This window comes from Callorhinus ursinus, unplaced genomic scaffold (genome assembly GCF_003265705.2).
Source record: "Callorhinus ursinus isolate GAN/ISIS: 27379988/994484 unplaced genomic scaffold, GSC_fseal_2.0 scaffold1, whole genome shotgun sequence".
Classification (NCBI taxonomy): domain Eukaryota; kingdom Metazoa; phylum Chordata; class Mammalia; order Carnivora; family Otariidae; genus Callorhinus; species Callorhinus ursinus.
In genome coordinates this window covers 98,337,062-98,361,824 of record NW_027397063.1, presented here as the reverse complement: position 1 = coordinate 98,361,824, position 24,763 = coordinate 98,337,062, and the positions used below count along the sequence as shown (strand labels likewise).

Genomic DNA, 24,763 nt, shown 5'->3' with positions numbered 1-24,763 from the left:
TGAGCAGGGCGCCTGATGCGGGGCTGGATCCCAGGACCCTGGGATCATGACCTGAGCCGAAGGCAGATGCTTAACAACTGAGCCTCCCAGGCACCCCAAGAATTTCAAAGAAATTTTAAGAAGGAAATATAAAAAGTCCTCAAAGCAATAGTTACAAAAGGAGACAGGATATTAAACCTGAGTTGGTCATAAGCACAGTCAAGCTCAAGAGAGCATAAAAAAAAATCTAGCCAAATATTTTTAAGTTGTGGCAAATCAGCTTTTTCATGAGCTGAAATCTTAATTCTTTTTTCTTTTAAGATTTTATTTATTGATTTGAGAGAGAGTGAGAGAGCACAAGCAGGGGGAGTGGCAGTGGCAGAGGAAGAAACAGACTCCCCTGCTGAGCAGGGAGGCCCATGTGGGGCTCAATCCCAGGACCCTGGGATCATGACCTGTAAAGGCAGACACTCAACTGACTAAGCCACCCAGGCACCCCTGAAATCTTAATTCTTAAGAAGCTCTGGGGGGGTGCCTGGGTGACTCAGTCGGTTAAGCACCAGGACTCTTGATTTAGGCTCAAGTCGTGATCTCGGGATCATGGGAACAAACCCCAATGACCGGCTCCACGCTTGGCTGGGGTGGGGGGGGTGGCGCTGCTTGGGATTCTCCCCTCCCTGGCTCTCTGCCCCTCCCCCACGCACGCATGTGCACGCACGTTCTCTCTCTCTCTAAAATAAATAAATCCTTTTTAATTTTATTTTGTTATTTATTTTCTTTTAGAGATAGCACGTGCACAAGCAGGGAGGGACAGAGGGAGAGGGAGAGGGAGAATCCCACAACCCTGAGATCACAACCTACGCTGAAATCAAAAGTCAGTCACTCAATCGGATGAGCCACCCCGGTGCCCCAATAAATAAATCTTAAAAAACAAAACAAAACAAAATAGCAGCTCTGGGAAAAACAGGAAGCTAGTGAAGATATTGCAAGTTAAATACATCCACTGAACTTCACATTAACTGATCGCTTCAAGCTTGTAAGTTCTTCTTTCTTCTTAAGTCTAACCAATAACCAACTTGTCTGAAGTTGTCATCTAAAGAAAGGTGTCACAGAAAACACTAATGAGAAAAATTGGGAAATAAAACCAAACAGTATTATAAATTCCTTAAATGAAATTTGTAATGTGGATTTTGGTGGGTTTTTTCTTAAACTACTACAAAAAAAGATTAAAGATATTGCAATTAACTCCTGGTTGTCACTGGCCTCTATGTTTTCATTTACTATATTCTCTTGCATAGTTTCCTTCCCTTGAATACCTAATATGTTCACTTTAAAATCATGGGAACTGGAGTGGGGATACAATATTCTAGTGGCTGGGTCTTGTTCACAGCTGCCCTCAGAATCTTCCATTATTCCATGAGAATCTCACCGCCATTCAAGGAAGAGCAGGGATCTCCTGAGTATCCAAGCAAACAGCATCAGAATCCACTGAAGTCTGAATGTCCAACATTTCCTCTTTTCCTTCAGTAATGCTAGGAGATAAGAACCTATGCAGCCACAAAGGACAATAAGGAATTCAAGCTAGCTTCAATTCCAAGGACTGGAACCAAGCAGGGCCACAGCCAATATATACGATGTTCATACCATCCTGCCAGCATGTATGACAGGAGGTGCTTTCGGGAATCAAAGAATAACTCTCGGGGCGCCTGGGTGGCTCAGTCACTTAAGCGTCTGCCTTAGGTTCAGGTCATGATCCCAGGATTCTGGGATCAAGTCCCGCATTGGGCTCTCTGCTCAGCAGGGAGCCTGCTTCTCCCTTTCCCTCTGCTGCTCCCCCTGCTTATGCTCACACTCTCTCTCTCTCTCTCTCTGAAAAATAAATAAAATCTTAAAAAAAAAACAAAAAAGAGTAACTCTCCTAGCCCTAGGGAGATAAGGGAAACGTTGAGATTTGAAAGGCAACTAAATGCACATTATCTAAGAAAAGTTAAATGTGCTGACCCTGTTCTTCTACAAGGCAGTAATAAAAAAAACTATTAATTTGTTTCTTTTCTTTTTTTTTTTAAGATTTTGTTTATTTATTTGACAGAGAGAGAGAGACACAGCGAGAGAGGAAACACAAGCAGGGGGAGCGGGAGAGGGAAAAGCAGGCTTCCCGCGGAGCAGAGAGCCTGATGCGGAGCTTGATCCCAGAACCCTGGGACCAAGACCTGAGCCGAAGGCAGACGCTTAATAACTGAGCCACCCAGGCGCCCCTCATTTGTTTCTTTTTCAAAGTTGATCTTTTGATCTCTACTGGAAAAAATGAAGTGACACCTTTTACCGTGACACTCTGCACACCCCTAAGAGAGTACGAGAAAAGCAAGTTTCATCTATACCAAGATGCTAATTTTTACCTATCAGATTAGCAAAAATCAACAGTTTGGTGACAAACTGTTGATAAGAGTGTGGAGATATTGTTATTGTAATACATTTCTGGTAAGAGTAAAAAACATACAAATTCTATGGAGGCCAATTTGGCAATATTTATCAAAATTACAAGTGTACATACTTTTAACTTAGCAATTCTACTTCCAAAAATATATCCTATAGCTGTACTTAGACATGTGTAATATGGTATATATTTAAGGTTAATCATTGCACCATTGTTTTCAAAATATCAGAAGCAACCTAACTGTCCATTAATCTGGTTAAATTTTAGTACATCCAGAGGTGCCTGGCTGGCTCAGTCCACAGAAGATGTGATTCTTTATCTCAGCGTTGTGAGTTCACGCCCCATACTGGGTATAGAGATTACTTAAAAATAAAATATTTTTAAAAATTTCAGTATACCCATTTGGTGGAAAATATGCAGCCATTAAAACAATTAAAGAACCCAGCAGATCCAACACAATATTGAAAAAGAACAAATTTGGAAGACTGACACTATTCAGCTTCAAGACATACTCTAAAGCTACAACAATTAAGAAAGACTGTCTGGAATTGGCAAAAAAATAAACAGACTGATGGAACAGAATAGACAGTGCAGAAATAGACCCACATAAATAGAATCAACTGATTGGGGCACCTGGCTGGCTCAGTCAGTAGAGCATGCAACTCTTGATCTTGGGGTCATGTGTTCAAGCCCCACATTGGATATAGAGCTCACTAAGAAAAAAAAATAGAATCAACTGATCTTTGACAAAGAACAAAGGCAATACCATGGAGCAAAACCAGTCTTTTCAACAAATGGTGCTGGAATAAGTGGACACCCACATGTAAAAAAACGAATCCAGACAAAGACCTTACATCCTTCACAAAAATTAACTCAAAATTACAGATCTAAATGTAAAATGCAAAACTTTTAACTCCTAGAAGGTAACACAGGAGAAAACTCAGATGACCTTGAGCATGGCAATGACATTTTAGATACAACACCAAAAGCCCTGTCCATGAAAGAACGAATTGATAAGGGGCGCCTGGGTGGCTCAGTCGTTAAGCGTGTGCCTTCAGCTCAGGTCATGATCCCAGGGTCCTGGGATCGAGCCCCGCATCAGGCACCCTGCTCCGCGGGAAGCCTGCTTCTCCCTCTCCAACTCCCCCTGCTTGTGTTCCCTCTCTCGCTGTGTCTTTCTCTGTCAAATAAATAAATAAAATCTTTAAAAAAAATAAAAATAAAAGAATGAATTGATAAGCTGGACTTCATTAGAATTAAAAACTTCTGCTTTGTGAAACACAGTGACAAGAGAATGAGAAGACAAGCCACAGACTGAGAGAAAATATTTGTAAAAGGCACAACTGAGGGGCGCCTGGGTGGCTCAGCCGTTAAGCGTCTGCGTTCGGCTTAGGTCATGATCCCAGGGTCCTGGGATCGAGCCCTGCATCTCCTTGCTCTGCGGGAAGCCTGCTTCTCCCTCTCCCACCCCTCTGCTTGTGTTCCCTCTCTCTGTCAAATAAATAAATAAAATCTTAAAAAAAAAAAGGCACAACTGAAAAAGGAGTATTATCCACAATACACAAAAAACTCAAAACACAAGAAAATAATCCAACTAAAAATGGGCCAAAGATCTTAACAGGCACCAGCCAAAGAAGATATAGAGATGGCAAATAGGCATATGAAAAGATGATCCCTATATGTCATCAAGAAAATGAAAATTAAAATAATGATGAGATACCACTACATAACTATTAGAGGGGCCAAAATCCAGAACACTGACAACACCAAATGCTGGCAAGGATATGGAACACAGGAACTCTCATTCATTGCTGGTAGGAAGTAATATGGTATAGTCACTTTGGAACAGTTTTGGTGGTTTCTTACAAAACTGAAGATACTCTTACCATACAATTCTGCAGTCATGCTCCTTGTTATTTACCCAAAGGAGTTAAAAACTTATGTTCACAGAGGGGCGCCTGGGTAGCTCAGTCGTTAAGCGTCTGCCTTCGGCTCAGGTCATGATCCCCCAGGGTCCTCTGGGATCGAGCCTCACATCGGACTCCAGGGAGCCTGCTTCTCCCTCTGCCTGCCGCTCCCCCTGCTTGTGCTCTCTCACTCTCTGACAAATAAATCTTTTTTTTTTTTAAGATTTTATTCATCTATTTGACAGAGAGAGACACAGCGAGAGGGAACACAAGCAGGGGCAGTGGGAGAGGGAGAAGCAGGCTCCCCGTGGAGCAGGGAGACCGACGTGGGGCTTGATCCCAGGACCCCGAGATCATGACCCCAGCCGAAGGCAGACGCTTAACGACTGAGCCACCCGGGCGCCCCAATAAATAAGATCTTTAAAAAGAAACTATATTCACAGAAAAACCTGCACGTATTTATAGCAGCTGTATTCATAAATGCCAAAATTTGGAAGCAACCAAGACATGCTTCAGCAAGTAAATGAGTAAACAAACTGTGTCCATTCAGACAATAGAATATTATTTGGTGCTAAAATGAAATGAGCTGTCAAGCCATGAAAAAACATGGAAGAACCTTAAATGCATATTACTGAGTAAAGATGCCAATCTGAAAAGGCTACATTTTATAGGATTTCAACCATCTGACATTCTGAAAAAGACAAAACAGTGAAAAAAATCAGATCAGCGGTTGCCAGAAATTGAAGGGTGGAGGAGAGATGAAAAGGCAGAGCACAGGATTTTTACAATAGTGAAAATATTCTGTACAAAATCATAATGATGGGAACATGTTATTATACCTTTGTCCAAACTCATAGAATTTACAACACCAAGAGTGAATCGTAAGGTAAACCATGAACTTTTGGTGATAATGATGTCAATGTAGGTTCATCAATTGTAATAAATGTACCACTCTGGTGGGGAACGTTGATAATGGGGGAGGGAGTGCACAGGTGGAGACAGGGAGTATGTGAGAAATCTCTGTACCTTCCCCTCAATTTTGCTCTGAACTAAAACTGCTCTAAAGAAATAATTTTTTTAAAAAAGAATTAAGAAGCTCTATAGGCTGATATAGAATGATAAACTACATTGTTACAAGAAAAATGCAAAATCAAGTAACTAGTGCACTACTATTTTTGAGAGGAGGATAAAAGCATCTATATGTATTTGCATATAGAGCAGTCCCCCCCTTATCCACACAAAAGATGTTCAAGACTCCCAGTGGATGCCTAAAATGGTGGATATACCTACTATGGGCTCTTACCTACAACGTTTTCTCCCCTATACAGACCTATGATAAAGCTTAATGTATAAATTAAGCACAGTAAGAAACTAACAATAATAACTAATAAAGTGTAACAATTATGACAATAGACTGTAATGAAAGTTATGTATGTAATACATGTGGTCTCTCTCTCAAAATATCTCGTACTGTACTCACGTGATGACTATGTGAGGAGATGAAGAGAGGTGAGTGACGTAGGCAGTGTGACAGACGTTAGGCTGTGACTCACCTTCTGACAAAAAGTCAGAGGAGGATCTCCTGCTTCCAGTTACTAAAGCTGAGGAAAGTGAAACCGCAGACAAGAGGGACTACTCTGGGGGCCCCTGGGGGCGCCTGGGTGGCTCAGTTGTTAAGCGTCTGTCTTCGGTTCAGGTCATGATCCCAGGGTCCTGGGATCGAGCCCCGCATCGGGCTCCCTGCTCCTCGGGAACCTGCTTCTCCCTCTCCCACTCCCCCTGCTTGTGTTCCCTCTCTTGCTGTGTCTCTGTCAAATAAATAAATAAAATCTTTAAAAATTTTAAAAAAAAGAGAGACTACTCTGTATATTATACACATAATTACACACATGTATTGTTTTGAAAAAAAATACATAAGAAATCAGTAATACTGTTGGTCTGTTAGAGAAACAGCTGGATGGCTGAGGGACAGACGTGAGAGAGAATTTTCACTAGATGCCCTTCTAAGTTTTTTAAATTGTTAAACATAAGAACATATGATCTATTCAGTCATTCTTTTCTAACAAATAAAAAGTAACGTAGCAAGGAGAATTTGGAGGAGGCAACCTGGGTGGCTCAGGTGGTCAAGCAGCCGACTCTTGATTTGGCTCAGATCATGATCTCAGGGTCATGAGATCAAGGGGCGTGGGCCTCAGCGTGGAGTCGGCTTGAGAGTCTCTCTCTCTGCCCATTCCCCCACTCACCTTCTCTCTCCCCCTCAATCTCTAAAACAAATAGATACAATTTTTAAAAAGAAAAAAGAAGAAGAATTTGGGGGAGAGGTGCCTGGATGGCTCAGTAGGTTGGGTGTCTGACTCTTGATCTTAGCTCAGGTCTTGATCTCAGGGTTGGGAGTTCAAGCCCTTTACTGGGCTCCATGGCTGGGCATGGCACCTACTTAAAAAAAAAAAGAAAAGAAAAAGAAAAATAGTTAACTTTAAAAAAAGGGGGGGGCACCTGGGTGGCTCAGTCCTTAAGTGTCTGCCTTCAGCTCAGGTCATGATCCCGGGGTCCTGGGATCGAGCCCCGCATCGGGCTCCCTGCTCGGTGGGAAGCCTGCTTCTCCCTCTCCCACTCCCCTGCTGTGTTCCCTCTCTCACTGTCTCTCTCTCTGTCAAATAAATAAATAAAATCTTTAAAAAAAACTTAAAAAAGGAAGAATTTTGTAAGCAGATATATAATTTTTTACTTCACCAAATTTGAGAGGAGAAATTTAAGAATGCGTTGAGAACTGGTCTTGACTTGAGTTTTTGCTTTTGACTGAAACTTGGATGCTAAATAATAGTTTTCACATTTCTCTCTTTTGACAAGTGAAAAAGAAGTTTGTATACAGTTTGCGTTCACTCTCTTCCAAGACTGTATTTTAATGACTCACTCAGTAAACAGAAAAATACTTCCAATTCACAACCCATTTAAAACAAACAAACAAAAAAAGCTAGGGTTCAGAATAAGACATTTGTATACAAGCTTTTTTTTCTTTTTCAATTGGAGAATAAAAGATTCCTCTGACATTTACATTCAGATACTGCTCAGGAAAATAAAAAAATAATCACAATGCAGGGAGTCCTCTATGAGAGAAAATAATGGGGCAGGGGGTGGAGGGTACTTTCTAGCCTTTGCGCCATAGACACACTGCCAGCAGAAGACGGTTTTAGTTGCTCAGGGATGGGACAAGTCTGAGTGCCACTGGCCCACTGAGTCTGACTGCAGCCCATAGGTGATGTTTTATGAGAGGGAAGAAAACTACAAAAAAAAAAAAAATCAAAAAACTTCCCCAACCCTGTTATTGAAATCCAAAAGAGCTTAAGGAAAACTGCTTTTAAAAATTACTAAATGTAAACTTTGGTGAGACTTAAAAAGATAGTAAGAAAGAATCCAAATCAAAACCATGAGATATCACCTGACAGAACAGCTAAAGTCAAAAACATAAGAAACAACAAGTGTTGGCGAGGATGTGGAGAAAAAGGAACTCTTGTGTACTGTTGGTGGGAATGCAAACTGGTGCAGCCACTGTGGAAAACAGTGTGGAGGTTCCTCAAAAAATTACAAACAGAATTACCATATGATCTAATAATTCCACTACTGGGTATTTACACAAAGAATACAAAAACACAAATTTGAAAATATATACGCACCCCTATGTTTATTGCAGCATTATTTACAACAGCCAAATTATGGAAGCAACCCATAAAGAAGATGTGGTATCTATGTATACAATGGAATATTACCCTGCCATAAAAAAGGATGAATCTTGCCATTTGCACCAACATGGGTGGATCTAGAGGGTATAATGCTAAGTGAAAAAAGTCAAAGAAACACAAATACCATATGATTTCACTCACATGTAGAATTTAAGAAACAAAACAAACAACAAAGAAAAGAAAAAAAGAACAAACTAAAAAACACTCTTAAGTAAAGAGAACTAGTGGTTACCAGAAGGGAGGTAGGTAGGGGGGATGGGGAAACGGGTGAAGGAGATTAAGAGTATACGTATTGTGATGAGCACTGAGTAATGTATAGAATTGTTGAATCACTACATTATACACCCGAAACTAATATAACACTGTATGCTAATTATACTGGAATTAAAAAAAAAAAAAGGTAGTAAGAAAATTACTTTTCTTTAAAATTTCTTCCCAGTCTCCTACGTCTACCACTTAGGAGTCAAGATATGATTACTTATTTATTATTGAAACCCAAGTGTTCTTTCTTTTTTTACTTTAGTAAGTTTAAGTTTCAAAATTCAAAAGGCACAAAAGGGTATACAATAATAGCTTACCTCATAACTGTCTCCGAGCAACCAACATTATTAGTTTCATATATATTCTTCCAGAGATATTCTATATGCATACAAGGAAATCCTCCCTTTTTTTTTTTCCTCAACCTTCCCTTTTCTTCTCTTTTACACAAATGGTTGTATGGAACCAAGTCTTTAAATTGATATAAAAATCAAGGGATCTCTACATAATTTTAACTCCTTATATGAACACATTACTCTTTTCTATAAAGAAATCTCTTTTAAAAAGATAAGTTTCTTGGGCGCCTGGGTGGCTCAGTCGTTAAGCGTCTGCGTTTGGCTCAGGTCATGATCCCAGGATCCTGGGATCGAGCCCCACATCGGGCTCCCTGCTCAGCGGGAAGCCTGCTTCTCCCTCTCCCACTGCCCCTGCTTGTGTTCCCTCTCTCGCTGCGTCTCTCTTTCTGTCAAATAAATAAATAAAATCTTAAAAAAAAGATGTTTCTTTTCAATATCTCCTATATCACTCAAAGTTAAGAAAGAGTTGTTTGGAATAAAAAAAAAAGATCTACAAAACTAAATTGCATACAATTACACGACAAATCAACTCACTGAGTTTCTGGTCCACGATTCTGATTCCTGAAAAAAACTGTATAGATCTTCAAAGTAGTTTTGCAGAGGTAACATTAACACCCCCGGAGACCTGTTCTGTTCCACGGTTCAGAGGGGCCTTCAGTGAAACTGAAGAGGGAGAGAAGAGGGAAGTAGGAAGCTGAATTCGAAGGTTTGGTTCTTGTGGATTAGCAACAAGGAAGCAAAGGCAGATGAAAAGAAACCAGGATTGCCTCAGATGAGTTAATCAGTAACCTACATATGCTAGCGCTAATCTAAAACCTTCTGCCTTTCGGTGGGAATTGATCATTCATTGGCATCTGAACAGCTGGACAGGTGCCTAAGTCCCTTTTGAAGTACAGAAGAACCAGCCACAGAGAAAAGAGGCCACTAGTAGGGTAAGCCACAGAGACTCAAGAAGAGGGAAACCCAGAGAACCCTCCAGGGTCCCGTTTGGTACCTGAAGCCGAGACTGATTTCCAAAGTGGAGCCCAGCATCCATTTTCTGAAACCCTCAAGCTTCGCTTTCCCACTAGCATCAGACATAGGGAGTAAAGAAGGCCCGGGAGAGAGGTGTGCTTTTAAAGCATGGTTTGCTACCAAGGACACTACACCAGAGGTCTGCGGGCAACGTCAAGGTTCAAGCCCCAGCTCAGCCGTGTAAGTGTGGACATTCCTAAGCTTGTTTCTGCGTGGATAAACCAGCTCAAAAATACTACAGATCTGAAACCAGTCCAGTATAATCCAGTTTCAATTTCCCAACAACAAAGCAGAGCTGTCTTAGGAGCACCAAAACTCTAGCTTAAGTTCATAAATTTTCAGCAACTATCCAAATAATTCTGATCTCTAATTTGGAAGACACCCTCTGGTTCATTCCAGCAGTAAGTCTCTCAATACTATTTCAAGGAAATAGGTGGACAAAGGTTATATACGATAAAGCCAATATCTAAGTCTTGGGATGCCAGAAAACACACATTAAGATCATGAGGGGTCCTCTTAGACCCACCACAATTTGACAACAATCCAGAAGTGATAAGTAAGTGGGCCACTTTGATGTGGAAAAGCCTCTGCAGAAGAGAACCTAAACACCCCTCACTTCTAAACAAATAGCCAACACAGTTTATAAACAAAGTCTTGACTGTTTTTCTGGAACCAGGCCTGAATTTATAACCTTCTCAACTCCATATAGTGAATGCAACTTCTCCACTCACCAAGAAGCCGATCAGAAACATTTCTAGCTATCCGTACTTTGGATAGAATTGTGAGTCCGAAAAGAAAACCAACTCCGTATTTTTTGTAAATTTAGTCTTTGTTTCCTGAGCAGCAACATGATACGATAGAACGTATAGGCAGAAAGACCTCAAATTCCAAGTTTGTTCTACGCTGGCTTAGATCTTGGGCAAAGAAACAAGCCTCTGTGAGTCTCATCAGTTACATAATTCCTGCCTCTTGATTATTGTGGGCTTTAAAGAGACAGTAAATGTCTAGGCATGTGGTTGGAACATATTAATGTTCATTTTCTCCTTTTCTTCCAGAACTCCTTAAGATATTTACTAAATAAATAGCCAGAAAAACTGTTCCCCATTATATTAAGTCATAATGATGCCAGAATTCCTCAGGCCAAAATAGATACTAAGTGAAAAAAGACTCTTTTTCATATATGCAAGCCATGTGTTCGTAAGCGATACACATGTGTATAACCAAATATATAATCAAAAGGTGCCCACTTTTTGGCACCCAATGAAATTAGATTAAATCATATGACATTGCTGTTGACATTTTATCTGTACAACGATAGTAATTTCAAGTCCAGAGCAAGGATTTCATAGGAGCCTGCCCTTGATTTCCCGGAAACAGCAGGATTATTAGAAATCAGAAACTGGCTCTGTAATCTTATGACTATAGTGAGGTACAGGTGCTTAGCTTAGTGCATCCAAAATACAGAGCCGGTGAGAATGTTTTTAACTTTGCTACAAAAGTTCTCCTGGTGTTTCCTCTGCACCCATCCTGTCCTCTTCTACTTTGAAGCACAGAAGACACAGACTCTGATGATAATAAGACAAAGCTGTGTAAACTTCTTCGTGGACTTCTTAAAATGCACTTCTAATTCGGCACACCCTACCACAGCAGTCCTTGATTTCTCCTTAAACAAAAATGGTCATGGATGTCAAAGAGATGTGAGTGAGTGTCCACTGAACTGTGTCTAAATGATTTTCCTTGTGAGCAAAGCCAGCCTGGAATAAGCCCCTACGAGTTAGAAGAGAAAACATGCTTCCCAGGCCGAGGCGGCATTGTTCAAAGTAATGAGTTCTGCACCACTTGGTCCACACTTCACAGCTGAATCTGATTTTCCTAGACAAAGAGCAATAACCAAATAGGGATGCTCTTCAGCAAGATTCTCTGACCTGATACTGTTGTTAAACCCATGAGGTGGTAGGGAAAAAAAGAGACTACCACCTCCCTACCCTTCTGTGTTCTACTAAAGAGGAAGAGTTTGTCAATATTGGTCAGTATTATGCCAGGGGAGGTGTCATGGCTCTAGTGGATTTCAATAGAGTCTAAACTCAGTAAAAATGCCTAGAAGTATGCCAGCTCAAAAGTTAAAATGTATAAATGCCCTACTGTATTCCTTTCATCCTTCTATCATAATTTTACATCTCTCTTTTTTTTCCCCAGAGAAATAACAGTCATGATCCTTCAAGCGTGCGGACCAACACTATTCTTAGAAGGGAGCTGCAGGAGGTTTATGATGTCACGAAACATGGAACGAGAACAAAGGACTACTGAATCACTCACCTTATCTTCATCTAAGAAACCTGAGAATTACAGGGTTTTTCTGTTCCTCCCAAACTCAGTGCTGCACTTGTGAAGACAGTAAGTTTTAGGTCCCAGTCTGTACTACAAAAATGTAAAAAAAAAAAAAAAAAAAAAAAAATAGGTGCACACAATGCTTCTTACTATATGTATTTTTTATCTAAAATGCTCAAAAACAGTGTTCAGGGTATTTTTTAAATTGAAGTTTAAGCATTTGTTTCTGAATCTAGATGTGTGATTGCTCAAGACTAAATCAACTGTTCTCTTTAAGGGCACTGTAAGTATCTACTCTGAAAACCTGAAACAGCGTTAGAATGATTTCAGAATTCGACTCTAAGGTTATTGAAGGCAGGACTCTGGATTGATTCATCTTGCCTTATATATAGTTTACAATAAATCTTTTTGGATTAAATGAATAAATTACATAGAAAACATTTAATTAAGAGTTTTTCCAGTATATTCCATTATGGCACGCTAACATAAAGCACCATTATAATATTCTATTTTTATAAGTCTATCCTAATTATTTAGAAGACTGATTCTAAAAATAAGTTTAATTGATACTGATGATGTGAGAAAATGTATCCAGAAGACAGACGCAAGGACCTTTCACAGCTTTTATGCAGAATCTGGTGCAGCTATAAATCCTGGCTCTGCCCAACAACCTTCCCTCCCTTTGTCTCCTTCCCAGTGCCTTTCCCCAGCCTTCCCCCAAGCACTCGCAATCTCATTATCCCGTGATCTGCTAAACTGCAGTTTACCTCCTGGAACCAGCAGAAACACATGTCACTGAGAATTAGGGAATTGGAGCCAGTTACAAACCGCCAAATAGGGTCACAAAGTATCTGAACCTGAAAATTAAGAGTTTTCTATTTTTTTTAATTATGAGAAAAGGGGAAAAAACTCAATTGGACATTTTTTAACACTTGAACTAGATGGATTACATCGTATCTAGGCATTTATAATGAATGGGATGGGGGGAGAGAACTTTAACAGCACGTTACTTGCTAATCATCTGGAAAGTAATATTAGGTTGACTTTCTTTGCTGATGGTGGAAGGATATTGTCTGAAAACTTCTACCACTCACAAACATTTGCTATTCTTGAAGGCAAATTGTTTAAAAGTAGAGTACAGCAAGACAGTACCCCTAGTACTTCATCTAGGGTATTTTTATGCCACACTTTATTCCAGAAAGAGTAACTCCATTTTAAACTTTTATTAGTTATGCTGATATTAACCAATGTTTATTTAATGGCAAGTAAGCATATTAATCCTGCTGCCAAATATTGAAATCCTGCAGCCTTAGAAAAATGAGCAACAAGATGCAGCTCCTTCTACCTAACCCTTAAGGTGTGTACCCTTGCCAAATGCTAACCTGTGTGTAAATAAGTGGGATTTCTGGAAAGGGACAGAGCCGTCAAGACTCACAATTTCAAGAAAAGGAAAATGACACGTTTAACAGGAGGCTTGAGAAATCTGACTGGTTCCCCTCAAGGCTTCTTGAAACATTCCCTGCAGATTAACCCCAGAAGTGACCAAAACTGAGGGGCAACTGGAAAAACAATCACCCCCTCTGGGAAAGCCTTTGTTTTTTTTCATTGGCATTTTACTTCGGTCCATGTTGGAGCTCATCTCTTTTCACAAACATGCCATAAGGAGGACACAGGTGCTCGAGTTTGCACACATCCCACTCACCACCTGCATAAAGGAAGCACAAGTCTGTAACCTTAATACTCAAGAGCAAGCACCGGACTGAATTTTTTAAAAATATCTCACCTCCAAGGAAATATATTTTATTCAGTGGGAGTACAATCTCAGTTACTGCCCCCAATAAGCAATTTCTCACCATGTTCTTCCGTCTAAGTTCAAAATGGTAATGCGAAACGGCCGGGGGGGTTGGGGACAGTCTTCCATTTCAGTTTAGCTGGTTATTGTTTTAATGCTGAACTGCTAACGTAAAAATGAAATCATAAACTCATCCCGAGTTACTAATAACAAAGAAAAGGAGGAGGAGAGAAGGGGCTCTCGCCCGCAACGCTCAACAGGGGACTGGGCTTAGGGGCGAACCGGGTGGCATCTCGGACTCGCGGCGCCGTCGCCATGGGAACCCGGCGCAGGCGCAGAGAGCGACGCCGCGCGGCCGGGACTTGCCCCCACCGCCCCGCTCGGCGTCGCTCTGGTGCTCTCGTTTATTCCAGGAAAGGGTAATGGAGTAAATCCTCCTGGCGCTGAACGTACCCGGTCTTCTCCGAGAGGGTCCTGAGTGGGGTCACTGAGCGCAGGAAGAGCCGTGAGACTCCCCAAGTGTAATGGACACCGCACTCCCCTTGCTGGGAAACGCGGACCTGCTCTCTCGGAGCTGTGGGGAGGTCAGAGACGGGTTCCTGGGACCCCGCGTGTGGGTGAAGCATCTTGCAGCAAAGCTTCACCCTCCAACGGGCGAAACCCCGCTCACCACTACGGGCGACTCGCGAATTAAATTCTGGTGCGGGCACACGCATACCCACATCTTATGAATTACGAGACACCCACCACACACACACACACACACACAAGACCAGCGGTGGTCCAGTTCTCCGCACAGGGGGTTTGGGGGTTCCCCACGCACAACAATACTGACACAGTCCTAAAGAGCCGGGACAAGAGAGAGGAACTCGGGCCACCTGCTCTTTTGCACACCTGGTCTGGTCTACCAGGTTCCGTTTCTCGTTCCGCCTGGTCCCCCCCAAAGCACTGACCTACCCAACTTTGAGTGTTCAGCAGTTGAAGGATTCCTGGGAGTCCTTGGCACAGGAGCAACCTCCAAAGTGCTGGGGTGATGAGTTGTGGGCCCCTGTGACTCCCAAGTCGAAAGACCTGTCGAGGGCCAGAAAAGCCCCCCAGAAGCGCACTCCTCCCCACAGCCAGCAGAAGCCCCCGGGACGCGCTGGGAAGAGCTGGGCGCCGCCGCCACAACCTGCTTTCTCATTCAAATCCTTACGCTCATACTGGAGCCCCCTCCCTCCCAGCCCCGCAGCTCCCGAGGAAATCAGGAACTGGAGCCAGAGAGAGTGGACTGGAGCTCCCACCGCCTCCAAGGGCCCCAGCCCGCCAGGGGTAGGGGGCCCGAGGGCTGGACCTGGACCCCTGGGCCACGCGCCCTTGCGAGGCTCTCTGGCAGGCAAAAGCCAGGTTTCAAAGCTTCCCCAAACCCAGGGACACTCCGTTTTAGGCTGTGTTCCCAAGAGCTTCCATGGTTGTAGGATAAAGAAGTTTGGAGAAATAAAGTTGGAAGTGAGAGAGCAGAGAATGGGAACGGTTTGCAGCTTGCACTAAAGTAAAAAAGTGTCGGAACCACACCTTAAAGAAAATCTCGAACCGCCCATCTTCTGTCACCTTCTCTTGCCATTCTAAGAAACTAGCACTTATTATGCTGTTATAATCAAGGAGATCTGCCTTGAGTAAAGTGCAGCTAAGACTGAGCAAGAGGGAGTGTAGGTAACACTCTTATTTCGCCCGCCGTCTCTTCTTCCAGATGCTTCTCCTACATGTTAACGGGTCAATTGTGCAATCAAATTAATTTAATGGCTGGCAGACTCCAGCGTCCAACCTGCGGTGAGTAAGAGCACAGCCACGGGGGAGGAAAGCCTGCACACAGTAGGCACTCAAATAGTACGGAAACGACGAGATCTACTGGGCGCAAAGACGTGCTCATTGACCAGGTTGGTGCGGCGGCGGGAAGGCTGACAACCGCCGGCCTAGGCAGCCACCGTGTGATCCGGTCTCAAGATTCCAGGATTTGCATTTATCAGCCTTCATTCAACCTGCCCTATTGTTAGTTCAAAGCCTGGCTGGGAGGGACTTCGAGACTCTGCTCCTCACTCACCTTCAGTTTAAAATTCTCCACCAATAAGAAGGTCCTAGAAAAGCTGGCAGGATAGGGTTGGCAGGGATTTTCTGGGCTTAGTGACAACATAAACTAAAGTCATTTTCTTTTTCATGCGTGAATTTGCTCAGGAAGTTACAAATGAGTGCTCGAGCTAGGAGACCCGGGCCGGGCTGCCCGTCCGCTTTGACGGACAGTTAGTGTGGGGGGTGGTAGCACCGTGACCTCTCAGCGCAAGATCTAGGGTTTCACCTTTTCATCCCACTTAGCCGATACCATAGAAACAACCCATTTGTATTATTCAATTCAACAGAGGCAATTACAATGTCACAGCAAAGCACCATGGGCAAGAAGAAACTTTATCCTGAAAGCAATCCTGGACGCTCAAAAAAAAGGAAAAAAAGGAAAAAGCCACCAGAATAGTCACTTGAATTTCTTCATGCCAGGGTACCAGGAAAAATTCACTTTGGGAAAAGATATATAAGGTCCTTAGGCTCCAAAGAAAGAAAGCTCCCTATTTTTCTTTTAACATGCCTGTACAAAAATCCTCAATTTATAAGAAATTAAACAGGTAACTACTCTTCTACCCCCAAACTGCTTCTTGCTTTGCACACAAACGTATGCTTTTTAGAGCTTTGTTTTGCTGGTAATCTCCATGGTGAATAGGAAGGCCAACAAGAGAGAATAAGAGAGAGAGCGACACACTAAGACAACGCCTCATGCAACCACAGAAGTTACCCACTCCAAACCTCCTTGTGTTTTATACCTGAAAAACCACAGATGCACGTGTTAAAATAAGCTCAGACACAAAGCTCACAACAAGAGCACTTGTTTGTTATGCAGTCTTTATTTTGAAAGTTTTAATCAATTTCCATAATTGTATGAACTTCAAAACTTTTTCACTATGCGATATTTCAAACCTACCGAAATCAAGGCAAATACCCATATAATACTATTGCTTCCCACCCCTTCTTTTTTAAGTTAAGCATTACAGATAACAGCTAAAACCCCATCTCCAGGCCCTTCTCCCTCCCTTCATGTGAATCATACTTAATCATGGTCTTAAGCGTTTAGGACATATGGATAGATCCATAAATCTTTTAAGGTATCTTTTCCCTCTGAGCTTTTTTTTTAACACCATTAATCAGAGAAAAATCACTAACTAAAACCAAGAAAATATTGTTACATTGCTAAGTGTTTAGAAGGCAGACAGAACTATTTTTCCCTGCTGGTGACAGAGGGAATGATAACAAAGGGATTAGACAGTGGGTAGTAAACAGCCTCTCTAGGTTACACAAACCCTTCCATGGTTACCGAATAGTCAATAGAAAAACAAAACAAATAATACCCCCTTCCTTCACTGCGTATAAGGGAATTGGAAAAAATGGGATCTAGATGAACAGTTCTTTGGGCAGGTAGAACAAAAGTCCTATATAGCAGTACCTTTTTTGAATGGTCTCTTGGTCACCTAAACTACAATCTTTTTGTAGGATTTACCCCTTTTCCCAGTATAAGGGACTCCTGCTGGCAGCTCAATTCAAGGTTGAAATCAGCCCTGCTGAAAAGTCTGGGGTTGAATCTTCCTTGCTTCCCCGTACCCGGGGACCTCCATCTGTGCAGCGAGTTACGGAAAGCCCTTTACAGCAGTCCTTTGACTTAATCTCCTCTGTGCAGTAAAAGGGCTATGAAAGCACCGATTTTTCTTAAATGCCATTTACTGGTGAAAGACATCCTTCCCCGCCCCCACTCTCCCCTGGCTTCCAGAGCGATGACTCTCATTAATTATACTGGCACAGCACTGCCTGGCCTCCCTTCTAAATAGCTGCCAGATTTCCACATATCACCTCTGCCTTGATACTGAATGTGCGCTGACACCAGGATCACAGAAAATCCTGTAAAGGGTGCCTGATAGCTGGTAAGATGATTGATGTGCTTTGAGGAGGGCCCGCTGTGCTGCACATCATAACGGGTTTCTTAGAAAACTGCACTAAGAATCGGTGTTGAAAGTCGATTTTTTTAGCTGTGCAAAAATGGTGCTTTCAGTTGCAAAAATAGTCGATAGTCGAATTTAATCAGCAATAATCTTCAAGTTACATCCAGAAAGCAAGAAAGTGAAGAAGATGAATATTATCTCTATTTTACTCAAGGCACCAAAAAGTCACAAGAATAACCAAAGAGCTTAGCAATTATCAAGGATGAGTTATATCTCTCCCAACTTATTTCTTGAGTACTTGCCATGTACCAGACACTACGCTGGATGGTAATTCTTAGCTGGAATTCAGATTGTACTCCTGAAGTACAGAGCAGTAGCTCTCCTCATGGCCTTACTTTTAGATACAAATAAGAAAACCCCAACTCAAACTAACCAGAGGAAAGTAGCCAGTGTACTGACTCCCACCTTACAACAGAGGAAGGAATAAAGGCTTCAGGAATGACTAGATCCAGGAATTCAGAATCATCATTTCTTTCCCACATTCATTCTCACTTTTGATCCTACCCTTTCTCTCCCTGCTTTTTTCAATGTTTCAACCTTATTCTTGCCTATTATATATGAGCTTCTTCTATAGGGTGGTGGGTGGAGAAAGCATTACCAAGGACAGCTCCATGATCTCAGCTAGTGATCGCAGGGAAAAGAGAGGCTTTTTTTTTTTTTTTTTTTTTTGGTTTTACCATCTGTAAATAAGGTTGTAGGAAAGGATCCTAATTGACCTGGTTCAGGTCATAGGTCAATTAATGTGGTCAACGACAAGTAGAGTGTGTATGTATAGCCAGTCTCTGATATACACCTAACCCCATAGCCAAGAGGCGGGGTACTTTGAGTAGCAGCCCCACCAGAACTATAAGGAGTCAGGGAGGATTTGGTCCCCATAGGAAGGAAATTGCTCTTCCCAAATGAGGGTAGGAATGGATTCTGGTAGATAAAAAGAGCAAAGGTCCCCACCTGTGCCATCTCTTGAACCTGCCACCAAAGAAAGCCATTAACACTTTTGTATAGATTCCTATGTGTATGACAGAGATTTTAAAAAAAGTGAGAAAAGAAATTTCCTGTGTCCATTAGGAAGAACTGGGGAGATGGGTCGCAGTATAAATGCCACCAATCTTTCCCTCCCCAGCTAGAGAAACATTCATCCCCATATGTAGGCAACTGTCATACTAAGGTGAAAACAGAGAGAAAGGAACATAAGCAGGATGGCTGATCTTGGGAAGAGTTGCTTCATATTTGTGTCTTTCACTTTTTGTCACAAAAATTTTCATATGTAAACAAAAGTAAAATAGTATAATGAAGCCCTACGTATCGGTCACCCAGTTTTAACAATTATTAATACTGTGATAATCTTTTATCTCTTCAGGAATGTGAGGAATTCACTGAAATTGTTTTTTTTTTTTAAAGATTTTATTTATTTGTCAGAGAGAGAGAGAGAGAAAGCACAAGCAGGGGGAGCAACAGAGGGAGAGGGAGAAGCAGGCTCCCCGCTAAGAAAGACGCCCGATGTGGGACTCGATCCCAGGACCCTGGGATCATGACCTGAGCCAAAGGCAGATGCTTAACTGACTGAGCCACCCAGGTGCCCCTGAAATACTTAATTTCATAAATTAACACATTTTTGCAGTTCTGGGATCTTGGTTTATGGAAGGAATGCTTGCCTACAAAATAACTAAATAAGACTACTACATGTGAAGCTCTTAGTAAAATGCCTAGTACAAAATGAGCTCTCAAAAATGTCAGTATTTTTTTAGGGGTGCCTGGCTGTCTCAGTTGGTGGAGCATGCAACTTTTGATCTTGGGGTTGTGAGTTGGAACACCACATTAGGGGTAGAGATTACTTAGTAAAAAAATTACTATTATTAATGGTAACCTATTTAAAGCTTTTAAATGCTAGCAAAGTCTACACATTGAAATGTATTTGGCCTACAGAGGAAAAAAAAGTTAAGGCTAAACTCTTTGCCAGTAGATATTTTTAAGTGCTCCATTTTTTTAAAAGAGTTATTTATTTATTTGAGAGAGAGAACACAAGACGGGGCGGGGGGCGGGAAAGAGGGCGGGGGGCAGAGGAAAAGAGAGAATCCTGAAGCAGACTCCCTGTCCAGCGGGGAGCCCAACATGAGGCTCTATCCTGGGACCCCGAGACCATGACCTGAGCCAAAATCAAGAGTCTGCCACTTAAATGACTGAGCCACCCAGGCACCCTGAAGTGCTCCATTTAAATGGGCTATTCATATTTTTTCTAGAACAAGCCTATGTAATTGTTTCCCCTTTCTATATGGAAATATCAAAAATATTATAAGCAGGGGCACCTGGCCGGCTCAGTCAGTGGAACATGTGGGTCTTGATATCAGGGTTGTGGATTCAGGCCCCACATTGGGTGTAGAGATTACTTAAAAAATAAAAATTGTAAAAAAAAAAAAATATATATATATACATATATTACAAGCACATGCACTTTTCACCTTACAAATAAGGAGATACAGGTTAAATTGTTTGTCAAGCTCAGATAAGAGCTTGGACTAGATATCGGAATTCTGAACTCCAGGTTCCCTACTTTAATACCTTGGCAAAATAATCCAGCCTGTCAATGCTGGGTGAAGAGAAAATACAATTGTGCCTGTCTAGGTGAAGTCCTTCAATTCAACTAAGACTTACTTATACCCCAGTTATACTTCTTAAAAGATGTTCAGTTCCCACCACAGAATAAATACCTTTTTTTAAGTGTATTTTTTTTGGTAATCTCTACACTAAAATGGGGGTCACACTCACAACCCCAAGGTCAAGAGTCGCATGCTCTTCCCAAAGAGCTAACCAGGGGCCCCAGAATGAGTACTTTTTAAAAGGCAGAAAACATGCTAATTAAAGTGAACTTATTCCATTTTCTGTTTTTCTCCAACTTGTTTCATCGTTTTCTCCTGGTGGTTGGGGGGCAGGGAATAAAGTACTTTAGAGAAAACAATAGTGTCAGAGGACAGAGCTCCATTTCCTGCCTCCTAAGAGCTTCACAACTCAGCTTTGTGAGTTTTGTTCCAGAAAGACCTCCCACAGAGCCAGTATCTACAACTTTCAAGATGGTCAGAGCCTGCTGGGCAGGACCAACATAACTGAAGTAATTTCTCGGACCCAGGAAATAATATTGAAACTTTAGGATCACATATTTTCATTATGGAATATATTGCACATTAAAAATTCCTTCAGAATCCCATAATATAACTAAGAGAAACACGTATCTTCATAATCTATCCAATTGTGGATTAGTCATGTAATACAGCAATCATTATTATAGACACTGAACAAAAGTTTATGCAAATGAGCAAATTGTATTGTGAAGAGAAAATGAAGAAACTGGTAAGCCAGAAACCAATTTCTAAAGCTTTGAAAGCTGAGGAGGGGGTAAGGCAATTTACACCATAAGGAAAATTCTCCTACTTCTGTACTATTTAGAATCCTAATGGAGTATGCCTTCTCTTATTACTAACACCTGTTTTTTTTTAACTGGGAGACAAATGTTTAGGTTTGTCCACACAAACATAGTAAAAGGAAAAACTGTATTTTAAAAGCCATGTTAGTTTTTGTTGCATTTGTTTAAATATTTATAATAAATATGTATCAAGGGGGTGTGGTTTGCCCAAAATAAGTATCATTTTCAAAATTGACAAGTTTTTAAAATGTTCTTTCAGACCACTGAAGGCAAATTAATCTTCACAGTGTAGGATCACAAGATGTATAGAGGAAAATGAGACTGGAAAAATAGGTTCTGGTCAAAATGAGTAGGCAAAAGGAATGGTTCACTTTATTCTTTTTTTTTTTCAAAGATTTTATTTATTTATTTGACAGAGAGAGACACAGCGAGAGAGGGAACACAAGCAGCGGGAGTGGGAGAGGGAGAAGCAGGCTTCCCGCGGAGCAGGGAGCCCGATGCGGGGCTTGATCCCAGGGTCCCCGGATCATGACCTGAGCAGAAGGCAGACCCTTAACGACTGAGCCACCCAGGCGCCCCCCCTCTTTTTTTTAAGTAATCTCTACACCCAACATGGGGCTTGAACCTACAAACGTGAGATCGAGTTGCTTGCTCTACCAAGTCAGCCTGGCCCCGCAGTCTACTTCATTCTTTATTTCATACCTTTATTTAACAAATATTTCTAGAGTTGCCAATGAGCAAGAAACTGAGCTAAATGCTGTGGAGAAAGCAGCAATGCTCCAATATTTGTAAAGTTTCGTTTGAGTTACAGGATCCATTCTACTTTGGAAAAGAGAGAAGACAGATAAATAATTATAATATAATGTGACAAGTGCTAAAATAGATAGGTGTTCAGTGTTATGGAAGAACAGAAGAGGGCACTAATTTTTCAATTTCATTGCTAAAGTATCTACAAGCTATGTTTTGATAACCAAAACAAAACAGAAAATAGAATTATCCCAATACCTCAATTTTTTAAAAAACTCTACTTCTGTCTGAATTACTTGTCCTCAATTTACTTGTGGAAATCTTTTCATCAGGCTTCTTCATAAGAGTGCTAGGAAATGAGACCTGCAGTGATTTTTCAGTAACCCATATACTTTTGCACTGCAAGCCAGTACACGTATTCAAATATATTTATAACATGCAAAAAATTAACAAAACAACACTTATCTTTGCTATGTACAATGCACTCAATGTATTTTATTCTGTTCTGTTTTTCTTAGCCCAACTTGGGGCTTGAACTCAGGACCCCAAGATCAAGAGTTGCATGTTCTACCACTGAGCCAGCCAGGTGCCCCTATTCTGTTCTTTTTTTCTTTCTTTTTTAATTGCTGGTGGCAACTCATTAAATTGACTTCATACCTCACTAATAGTTCACAGCCAATAGTTGAAAAACACTGATCCAGTATGTCCTTTAAAAATGAAGAAGCAGGGGCGCCTGGGTGGCTCAGTCGTTAAGCTTCTGCCTTCAGTTCAGGTCATGGTCCCAGGGTCCTGGAATCGAGCCCCATGTCGGGCTCCCTGCTCAGCGGGAAGCCTGCTTATCCCTCTCCTGCTCGCCCTGCTTGTGTTCCCTCTCCCGCTGTGTCTCTCTCTGTCAAATAAATAAATAAAATCTTAAAAAAAAAAAAATGAAGCAGCAAAGCAGTAGTGCTTAGAATAGAAACAAGTGTGGTCAACAGTGCACGCCTTCTGTCCAGCAAATTGATAGATCTCAAAGCAAACAGATCAAGTCTCTGGGAGAAAAAAAGGCCTGTGATTGCTGAACCCTTTGACCACGAACCGACATCAACAAAAAGGAGCTACTAAAGTCCAGCCCTCAAAGGGTAGATCCTCCCTAATGGATGAGCCTTTGAAGAGCTGTGGAAGATAAGGAAAAATCTTCTGGAGAGCAGAGATGGAACATCCAGACAAGACTGACCAAGAAATTCACACACTGCAGGACTGGGAGACAACATTATCCTTGTCTGGCTGAATAAGATATATACTATGAACTCCTGACATCCTATTTTCCCTCCACATTAGGTACTGGGTGATTTGACATTTGGCCTTACACTTCCAAATCATGAAGAATTACTCTGCCCAGACCAAAAGGAATTCATATCATTCAGAGATCCCAAACTAGGGCATTGACTTAATTCCTGGCTGAACATCACCTTCTTTCCTGAAGACTACTGAACCGTGGAATCGTATCTCAATCCAATTCCACTTCATCATGGTTTGCAAAACTATCTAGCTAATTAATGGCATCTTCCCCTGTTTTCTATCACTGATACCAATTTTTTCTAATTTAATATTTGATATTTTAATGTAATTTGAATGGAAGTTAAAAGAATGAGCTCAACAGCCATCTTGAAACAGTAGAGTTAGTTCATTTTAAAGCTTTTTTTATTACTTCCCTCTTAAAGTTCTGTTCTTAATATTTTTAATAATTTTTTAATTAATTTTTTTAAAGTAAGGTCTATGCCCAACGTGGGGCTTGAGCTCATGACCCCAAGATCAAGAGTCACATGCTCTACTGACAGTCAGCCAGGTGCCCCTGTTCTTAATATTTTAATTTTTAATCTTGCACTTTTAATTTTCTTCAGTCTTTTTATAAATTTGCATTACTTTGGGAACCTGAGTGGCTCAGTTGCTTAAACGTCTGCTTTCGGCTCAGGTCATGATCCCAGGGTCCTGGGATCCAGTCCTGCATTGGGCTCCCTACTCAGCAGAGGCATCTGCTTCTCTCTCTCCTTCTGCCACTTCCCCTGCTTGTGCTCTCTCTCTCTCTCTCAAATAAATAAAATCTTAAAAATTTTTTGCATTACTTTCTCCCTGTGACTTGCCTTCATTGAAATAGTTGCATTGGTAATGGCATGAGGAAAGCTCCAAACCACTGATGGGATTCAGGACACACTCTCCCAAAAGTGGCACCTTGGCAGAGTGAGTATTTTAAGCTGAAGGAGTCTGAGAAAACAGCAGGAGCAGGAAGGTCATTCCAATCTCCCTCCCTTGCCCTTCTTCCCTGAAACTGGTCACAAAATCCTCCTGAGAGAAGTGCCTTCCCTATAGCTGGAGATCTGTTTCTTCAGGTCTTTATTTCCTTATGAAAGTTCTCATGTCACATAAAACTTGCATTAAATCAATTTATATCCTTTTCTCCTGTTGCTCTGTCTTTATCAGTTTAATTTTCAGACCCAGCCAGGGATCCAAAGAAGGTAGAGGAAAACTTTTTCCTCCCCACACCACAAAGAAGAGTCCGGAAACCATACCCACCCCAGCTATCCCAGCAGTAGCTGAGCTCCTTAGTGTATCTGCCATCCCTATTAATGGTGGCTTAAGTAATAATCATTCCGTTGGTGCCATGAATTCTGAAGTGCTGTTGTTTCTTGGCTTCCTGAATCACGTTGTGTCTTTGAAAAGTCACTGTTCAAATCAATGCC

General features: G+C 41.5%; 1 protein-coding gene across 1 annotated transcript in view; it reads right to left on the bottom strand.

Annotated features, from left to right (window-relative positions):
• PLCH1 (phospholipase C eta 1) overlaps nt 1-14,984 on the bottom strand; it is a 201,336-nt gene extending 186,352 nt beyond the window's left edge. The window contains exon 1 of the mRNA XM_073898324.1: nt 14,762-14,984. The gene's annotated coding sequence lies outside the window, so the exon portion shown is untranslated. The remainder of the gene's footprint in view (nt 1-14,761) is intronic.
• Nucleotides 14,985-24,763: the final 9,779 nt, after the last annotated feature.